Source organism: Elaeis guineensis, chromosome 2 (genome assembly GCF_000442705.2).
Source record: "Elaeis guineensis isolate ETL-2024a chromosome 2, EG11, whole genome shotgun sequence".
Lineage (NCBI taxonomy): Eukaryota > Viridiplantae > Streptophyta > Magnoliopsida > Arecales > Arecaceae > Elaeis > Elaeis guineensis.
In genome coordinates this window covers 19,238,772-19,248,869 of record NC_025994.2, presented here as the reverse complement: position 1 = coordinate 19,248,869, position 10,098 = coordinate 19,238,772, and the positions used below count along the sequence as shown (strand labels likewise).

General features: G+C 36.7%; 1 pseudogene; it reads left to right on the top strand.

The window, feature by feature from the left end:
• The first annotated feature begins 2,641 nt into the window (after positions 1 to 2,641).
• LOC140855231 (uncharacterized) lies at positions 2,642 to 4,552 on the top strand (annotated as a pseudogene).
• Positions 4,553 to 10,098: the final 5,546 nt, after the last annotated feature.

Below are 10,098 nucleotides of genomic sequence, written 5' to 3'. Positions count from 1 at the left end.
CTCCCGTAGGAGTCCGGACAAGGCTTACCGACAGCTGATGTTGAGGATGGAGTCCGGCTCCTGTAGGAGTCCGGGCGGAGTCTACTTGCGGTTGAGGTTGTTGGCGGAGTCCGGCTCCCGTAGGAGTCCGGACGAAGTCTGTCTGCAGCCGTTGGAGTCGAGGACGAAGCCCGGCTCCTGTAGGGGTCCGGGCAGGGTCTTTCTGCAATTAAAGTTAAAGGCGAAGTCCGGCTCCCGTAGGAGTCCGGACAAGGCTTACCGGCAGCTGATGTTGAGGACGGAGCCCGGCTCCTGTAGGAGTCCGGGCGGAGTCTACTTGCGGTTGAGGTTGTTGGCGGAGTCCGGCTCCCGTAGGAGTCCGGACGAAGTCTGTCTGCAGCCGTTGGAGTCGAGGACGAAGCCCGGCTCCCGTAGGAGTCCGGGCGGGGTCTTCCTGCAATTAAAGTTAAAGGTGAAGTCCGGCTCCCGTAGGAGTCCGGACAAAGCTTACCGGCAGCTGATGTTGAGGACGGAGCCCGGCTCCTGTAGGAGTCCGGGCGGAGTCTACTCGCGGTTGAGGTTGTTGGCGGAGTCCGGCTCCCGTAGGAGTCCGGACGAACCTTACCGGCGGTTGACGTTGGCGACGAAGCCCGGCTCCCGTAGGAGTCCGGGCGGACCTCCTGGAGCTGATTCTGCTGAGGACTTCGGCTGTGGATATTTTATACCCAACAGTAATTAATATATATGTATAATTAATAATTATTTATTTTTAATTAAGAATTAATTTATAATCAATAGTTAGAAAGAAATTTGATTTTCTCACAATAACATCGAATGCGGATACGGACAGAAGAATAGACCAACTGACAGTGACGATAAGTCACGATATTGGAGAGAATTATGAAAAATACCAACAATTTGTAATCGGAGGTTTTCAATTAGGCTAAAAATTAAGATCGGATGGGTTTGAGTTGATTTGTTTGGCCTTAGCTTGATAATTTTAATCCCATTAACGCAATCAGGTGGCTTCAAAATTTGGATCAAAAAAACCCATGCCGCCCTTCCCCCCACCCTCTCTCTCTCATTTACATCAAAAAAAAAAAAAAAAAAAAAGACTTGCACCAACCGTCGCCCTCCCCCGAACCCCGCCCTCTCACTCTCGCTCAACGGTCAGTGGGTCTTCACTCCTGCCCGCACCCCCGACCCCTCGCCCTCTCTCTCTCTCTCTCTCTCTCTCTCTCTCAGTCGACGGCCGGCGGGTCCTCACCCCCCCTCCATCTCCCTCTCTCTCTCTTGCTCTCGCTCGGCGGAAACCTCCTTTTCCTCCCCCTCTCTCTCTCTCTCACTCGACAACTGATGGGTCCTCACTTCCCCCCACCCCCCTCTCTCTCTCTTGCTCTCACTCTCGCTTGGCGGAACCCTCCATCCCCCCCTCTCGCTAGCTCTCTCTCACTTTCGCTCGACGGAACCCTCCATCCCCCCCTCTCTCTAGCTCTCTCTCTCCCTCTTGCTCAGCGGAACCCCTCCTCCCCCACACCTAGGGGCGGCGGCGGCTGGGCATCAAAACCCTAGCCATTGTCTAAGAGTCCCTATTCGGTCGCTCCAAGCATCCCACCCGATCGAGACTACACGCCATTGTTCCAAGCCGTCGCCATCGTCTAAGCATCCCTATTCGGCCACTCTAAGCCTCCCATCCGCCCGAGACCACCGAGCATGGAAACAGAGCAGAGGTTTTCCTTTTCATTTCTCTTTCTTTTCATTTCATGCTGTTTCTCTGGTTTTTCTCATTTATTTTTTTTCTCCTTTTCGTTTCTTTTTCTTTCCATTTCATTCTGTTCTTTCGAGGTCCGTGGCGCGTGCTCCTTTAGGTTTTTTTTTTTTTTTCTCATTTCATGTTTTGTTTTTCCAAGATCTGTGGGGAATGCCACAACGCCACTACACGGGATAAGGGACTTATTTTGGAAGTTTAAAAAATAACTTACATAAATTCAAATTTTTATCCATTATATATATATATATATATATATATATATATATATATATATATGGAATGAAGAAGAAAAGTGGACTTTAGGGAAGGAATTGTGCCTTTCCATTGTTTGCTATGGATTTGATTGATTGCATGTGGTGAAGTAATTGAGTGTAAAGATAATTATTTATTTTTTTATTATATTAAAAAATAATAAAATTTTATTATTGATTAACTTGTATGTTATATTTTTGGTAGAATATAGATATTCATTATATCATAGTTTGATGTATAATAGATTTTTATCGGACCAAAAAAGTTATACAAATGAGTTTCTAATGGGGGTGGAATGGTTTATTCACTTTGCATACTGACAATCCATATTTTGAGTGGGGAAAAAATTAAATGTCCTTATTTTAAGTGCAAAAACACAAATATTTGATTGTAGAGGAAGTGAAGGTACATTTTTATAAAAAAAGTTTCAAACCTGACTACTAGTATTGGACAGAACATGGGGAATATGAATCAATTGCGAATTATGGTGTTGATCAAATGCAGTTTGTTGGTTCAAGTATTGCTCTATTTAGTGCTTTTAATTATGGTCAATTGAGTAATAATGAGTAAATCAGTAAATACGAAGCCATAGTTTTTTATGCTATTGGGCCGAATTTTGGAGATTTTTATAATAGCAATATGGATGCTCATCAGAACAGGGATACTCCAAATTATGTAGAGGAGCCTCCAAATAGGAAGGTTGAAAGGTTTTACGAGATGCTGCATGCAACACAACAACCACTGTGGTCAGGTTATACTAATCACTCAGAATTATCAGTTGCGGTTAGAATGATGAGTATCAAGCCTGATAACAATGTGTCTCAATATTGTTTTAATCAATTTGCAGGACTTATGAAAGACATAAGTCCTGTCGGTAACGTAATACCTCCTGACTTCTATAAGACAAAGAAATGAGTTTTGAAGCTTGGCCTATCTACTAAAAAAATAGACTGTTGCTTTAATGGGTGTATGTTGTATTACAAGGATGATAAGTCTTTAACTGATTATAAGTGTTATGGTCATCCTCGATACAAACTGAGTAGGATGGAAAGTGAAAATCATAGACAAGTATCTTACAAGAGGATGCATTATTTGCCACTCATCCCGAGACTTAAGAGGCTTTATGCCCGAGCAGATCAGCTAGATAGATGAGATGGCATTATGAGAATAGATGGGAATAGGATATTTTGTGCCCCCCATTAGACAGAGAAGCATGGAAATATTTTGATTGTGCATATCCTGAGTTTGCATCAGAGCCAAGAAATGTTAAACTTAGATTATGTGTAGATGGCTTTACTCCATACAGCCTATCTGCTTCACCGTACTCCTATTGGTCAGTAATTGTTACACCTTACAATCTACCCCTTGATATGTATATGACCACTCCATATATGTTTTTAACCTTGCTCATTGCTAAACCACATAATCCAAAGATCATGATAGATGTGTATTTGCAACCACTGATAGATGAATTAAAAGTTCTGTGGAATGAGGGTGTACTTATGACATTTCAAGAAAGCAACATTTTCTCATAAGGGCTGCCTTAATATGGACAATCAATGATTTTCTAGCATATGGCATGTTGTCGGGGTAGAGTACAATTGAAAACTTAGCATGTCCTTATTGTATGGAGAGAATGAAGGCTTTCAGCTTGGAGTATGGGGGTAAAAATATATGGTTTGATTGTCATTATCAGTTCTTGCCTTTTGATCATATGTTCAGAAGAAGTAAGGATGCCTTTCGAAAAAACAAAGTTGATAGATCAGAGCCTCCTCTCAGATTAATGGGGGACCAAGTATGAAAAAAGTTTGTGGATATCACAAAATAACTGAAACAGGTCCATGTAAATTTTGCGAGTATGGAGAAAGTCATAATTCGATGAAATAGAGTATATTCTAGAAATTACCATATTAGAAGACGAATTTAATCTAACAGAACTTAGATGTCATGCATATAGAAAAAAATGTGTTTGACAATATCCTTAATATTGTTATGGATGTAAAAAATAAAATAAAAGATAATGGTAAAGCAAGAATGGACTTAAAAGAGTATTATAGGCGGCGAGATTTGGAGCTCGATGAGTTACCTAATGGGAAAGTGGTGAAACCAAAAGCTAATTTTAGCTTCACACTAGACCAAAAAAGAGTTGTTTGTGAATGGGTAAGATGGTTGAAAATGCCCGATGGATGTATTTCAAATCTAGGTGGATGTGTAGACATGAACGAAGGTAAGTCATTTGGGATGAAGAGTCATGATTGCCATATATTTATGGAACGTTTGTTGCCCATTGCATTTATTGCATTACCAAAACCAATATGGAAGCCTGTTACTGAATTGAGTATATTCTTTAGAGACTTATGCTTAACTATGTTATGAAAAGAGGATTTAGTACAAATAGAACATAATATCCCTATCATCTTGTGTAAGTTGGAATGTATATTTTCACCTGATTTCTTTGACTCAATGGAACATTTATCTATTCACCTACCGTATGAAGCACGAGTAGGTAGATCTATTCTATACAAATGGATGCATCTCTTTGAGAGGTAAAGAATAATATTTCTATATTTGTTTCAAATCTTTATCCATATAATCTCTCATGTTACATGAGCTAACATACAATGCTCTATTCTTAGGTTCCTTAATAAATTGAAAAATATGGTTAAGAATAAAGCTCGCATTGAGGACTGTATATGTGAAGCATATTTTGCACAGGAGACATCTTACTTCTGGTCATATTATTTTGAGCCTCACATATGTGCTATGAGCATTAGAGCTAATTAAAATAATGATAGGAAAGAGCATGAAATAAGGTACCAACCAACTCTTTCAATATTCAGTCAATTTGATCACCGATCTGGTCAGTGTAGAACTCAATATTTGACTGATATGGAGCTTACTGCTGCAACATTATATATATTGTTAAATTATGATGAAGTGAAGTCATATCTTGAGTGAGTATCGCATCTTTCTTGACTCCATATAGAACTTTATACTCAATCGATGAATCCAACAAAACTAATACAACATGGTATTTTAATATGTTTGTGCAACACATGCATGCTTCCACACCTGGATGTTTTAGTGATGCTCAGATAGATGTACGGATTGAGGTTTTGTTTGCATCATGGTTCCAAGATTATGTAAGCTTGAAGTCCTGCTTGTGCGAATAGAAATTATTTATTCATATAAAATCAGCTTATGTCGAAATGACTTCTTTTCAAATGAAGTTTCAGAAAAAGCGCTATGAGAGAGAAGCAGTTTGTGTTTGGCAAAATCATTTAATAAATACTTTTATCAGTATTTGAGAAGTAGTTTGTGTTAGACAAATCTTTCAAAAAAAATACTTTTGATGGTCAAATTACGAAAAAAGATATGTATAGATTTACTTTACAATTAATATTATTTAAATAGATAAATAATTTTAAATATTCATTATGATTAATTTTAATTAAATTTTTTATTTTTATTTAATCAAATTATAAAAATAAAATAACAAAAAATATATTAAAAATTTTAATCAATATAAATATAATTGAATCAAAGATAATACATATTGAACAGAATAATAGGAGGATTACATGAAAATAGATAGGGATAGTTATGGTAAATAATGATTTTGAATAAGGATATTTTTATCTTGAAAAAATTAATTTTTTATTTCTTTCTACTTTCAAGGAGAAGCTCCAATTTTCTGCTTCCTCCCTATAGCATAAAGATTATTTTTTAAAATAAGTTCGGGCAAACATCCTATTTTTTTAAAATAAATATTTTTTTAAAAATAAGCAGTTTCTTTCTCCCCCAAAGCTTAACCAAATAGGCCATTAGCCTGGTCCCATGAGAGTGGTCGAAACATGGCCCATATATTTCGTTAGTGGATTCAAATTCCACATAGATGCATACAGTGAGGGCAAAAAAACAATCATAGTAGAGTATGTGTTAAGGGCAGAGGACATGGCGATAGTGAAAGTAATTTCTATGGTATTCTTAAGGAGGTGGTGGAGTTACAGTATACAGGACAAAGTGATAAAAGGTAGTGATATTTTACTGTGAATGATTTGATTCTATCATAAATTGGAGGATGAAAGTGCATAAATAATATGATACTATTGAGATTCGATATAATAGAAGGTATTCAAAATTTGATCCATTCATTCTTCCCAACATGTGGTGCAAGTGTATTATTTACCTTATCTTGAGAGGATAAGAGATAACGTAGATTTGTGGATAGTCATCAAGACAAGATTGAGAGGTCGACCAGATAATGACCATACTTTGGAGCCTGCTTTTCAAGATAAGGAGATGTCTTGAGTTAATGCAATAGATGATAATGAGCCTATTGAAAATTTATGAGATAGTGAGGGATTATTTGAGGAGATTGATGCATATCTTGAAAGCACTATTGATGATGAAGAAAAAGAAGATGAAGAGAAATTGAAGAAGAAGAGGAAGAAGAATATTTTACTGATGAAAATGATTCAGAAAGTAATGAAAAATATGAAGATGACAATGACAATGATGATGAGTAATTATGATATAAAATTTATGATTCTAGGTAATTTCTTTATTCTTTATTTGTTAGTAATTATGATATAAAATTTATTTTGTATTTAGGTTGTTGTAATCAATACTTGATATTTGTTTTGTTTATATTGTTATGCATCTACATATGTCACCTTCATATCAAGTTCATGGGAAGGGGAAGGAAAAGTTATCTACTTTTTGGTCAAAGAAGACTCACGAACTACTACAACCATCATAGACTTACCACCATCCTCAACCACCATGGCCCCCCAAATGCTTCACTCACCACCTTCTGCCACCGTCACACCCTCTTCCTCTCCTATTACACCACTCTTTTTCTTGTGCCACCTCCTTTCCCTCCTATTTTACCACATCTCCCTACTATGATCTCAAGGACTTTTACTACTCAACCACCATATTCTGGTTCCATTCCACCTTCCATTCCTACCACTTTCACTACTCCACTCTCTTCCTCCACTATGCCACCATCATTTCCTACATATCCATCACTTTATTTCCAATACCCAAATATCATGCCACACACATCTAGCCCTACTTAAAGTCGTTCTCTTCTCACACTATGATCCCACCTGGGCAATCACCATCTGTCCAATATATGCACACTTCTACCGCTACAATTTCTAGCCAGGAGGGCTTGCATACACAAATGTCAGAGAAGGCAACGTTAATTCCAAATGGTTTGGATAAAACTATATAACATTTAGTTCATTGTACTATTTTATTCAATTGAAATGAATATATATAATTGTTTGACTACTGTTAATCTATACAGTTTCAATGACAACCATATGGTGACCTGTGCTTTGGTTGAAATCCTTAAGAGTAAGCACGATGGTCCTTACTCTTCATGGAAGAAGATTCCAAAGAGGACACGAGATACGTGGCTTCATGAGTTTGAGGTAAGAATATTTTTAAGTTTATTAGGTGCTTTTGTTTACTTTTATTTGATTTAAAGTATCTATATATTTTATTGATACCAAACTTTTTTATTTTTTCTTTTTTGTAGAAAAAGTTTCAATGGGATCCGGAGGATGAGCAGCATATCCGAAGGAATTGGGAGCGTCGTGGTTCAAATCATCTTATCGACATTTTTAATGAGGCTTGTGAAAATTATGACTGCAAGCCACACTATAAGAAAATAGATTATTAGCAATGGCTAATTATCATTGCTAATATTATTAGCGACAAACTCATATCGCTAAAATTTCATCAAAAATAGCTTCATCGCTAATTACCATTATTAGCGATGATAAATATTCCGTCATTAATAAACGTAATTAGCGATGGTATTAGCAACAACAAAAGCCATCGCTAATAATTTAAATTTTTTTATTAATTAAAATTTAAAAAACTATTAATAGTGATAATATCATCGCTAACACGGTCGCTAATAATTTTTTATTTTTTATACTAAAAATTTTAAAAAATATTAGTGACGGTATTTGCACCGCTAATATCATCGCTAATAATTTTTTATTTTTTAAAAAATTTATAATTAAATATTTTAAAATCTATTTTAATCATAGTAACAAGCAATAATATTTTTAAAATTTGTTATAAATAAAATAACAATTATTTGCCACAATCATAAATATAAAATTAATTATATTATATTAAAATATAAATTATATAATTTTATAAATTTATACTACTCTATAAGTATCAAAATTATATATAAAAAAAATTATGTGAGATCTTCTCATCGTTCTTTTTATTCTTCTGCTCCTGTACGTTCTCTCTAGCAATTGATGGATTAGAACCGAATGTCCCAGCATCCTGCAATGAAGAAACATAAAATATTATTAATAAGTTTTAATATAAAAGTGTATATGTCAATGTGGAGATATATATTTCGATATACTACTCTGATTCTTACACATTTCATTCAATGATACGGAGCTATAGACATCTCTGGTCCATCAACTGGATAGTTAGATTGAATTTTTATCTCTTAAGTCTCTTTTTGAGACTCAAGCCTAAACATATGAAGCTTCTAAATATAAAAATTTAAAATAAAAAGAAATTATAGCTAGACTTACCTGCTGTGATGGCTATGATAATAAGTCCAGCTGATTGCACAGATGCAGATCCAGAGAATCTCAATGACTGTATCATAGATGGCATCTCGAAAGCTTTGAGATCGCTGGCTTCAAAGCCTCCGTACGACCTCCTCCACATATGCATCACCCCATATATAAGTTGTCGAGGTCTGAGAGAAGGACGTCGAAGAGTATCAAGCTGTTAAAAAGTCAAGCTATGGCCAAATCTATGACCCAGCTCCTACTCATCCCTCTGATGGCCCTGAGCCATCCCTCGAGATCAAAGAGGGACTGAGAGGACAATCCTCACCATACCGTGATACGAGATACTCCATATAATCCATCTATACAGTTTAGAATTTCATTAGTGCATACATATCAGTATATATAAAAACTTAATAAATAATATTTAAAGTTTTTATCATGATCTGTCGAGATTTAGGATCTAAGTAATCACCAATCCTCCTAGATTGGTGTGTAGCCTCCTATATCTGTAGTTGTCCTGATGTACGATCCAGCTGTCGTGTCTATAATAAATAAATAATATATTAAATTAATTAATATATATATATGATGAATTCAATATAAAATTAATTTAAGTATAGAATTTTTACCAATCTATCGGCCAAATATGTGTGCCAACAGAGCCGTCAGTGTGCTTGATCGGATGCTGCTGGATGGACCGATTCTGCCGTACCCTCTACCGCCTGTCAGAGTACTTCCAATACTCCACTGATCGCAGAGGGCCTCCTACCTGTCCGTCTGCATCCAGTGATCTTTATAAGACTTTCAGTCTGATGGTGACTCAAAACTGGATGCTCATGTGGATTGTCGAAGGCTGTACAGCCCATCTTGGAACCTCCATGTGGCCACCTTCTTGAAGGTCTGATAGTTAGCCTCATCTTGAAGAGTCTCGAATCGATAGTACTTTTGCAAGTAGAAGCAACTGTGTATTAATAAATAAAATACAAACCTATCGTGATTTTCAAAATTAAACATTTTTGACTTATCAAGAATATCTCCCAGACTACATCACGAGCCCCTGATGGCCAACTGGAGAACTCGTTCACCGACCCTGGCATCAATCATCAGATGATCTCAGTAACTACACGAGGCACCCAGGCTCTATAAATATGCTACAAAATTGATTCTAAGCAATAAATGTTACTCTCTAAAATAGCTAAATTGTAAACATATTCAGTGAAAAATACTTACGAGTGGCTCTGAATGTGGACGAGCTCTCTATCCTCCAATGAATCAGAGGTGCTGCAAGCTGAGCGGGTCCTCTGCCATGCCACCAACTTTGAGAGCCGGATGCTACTCCATGTGATTGTGGGGTCGCTGATGACCCATGGCATCTGAATCTGAGAGTATCAAGACATCATAAAGAATGTTATATTATATAATAAAAGATAAAATAATATAAAAAAATATCTAAAGTATTAGAATTTACCACATGGCATGTGTGCCGCAGAACCATACAAGCTGGCTGCATGAGAGCTCTCTCCTAGC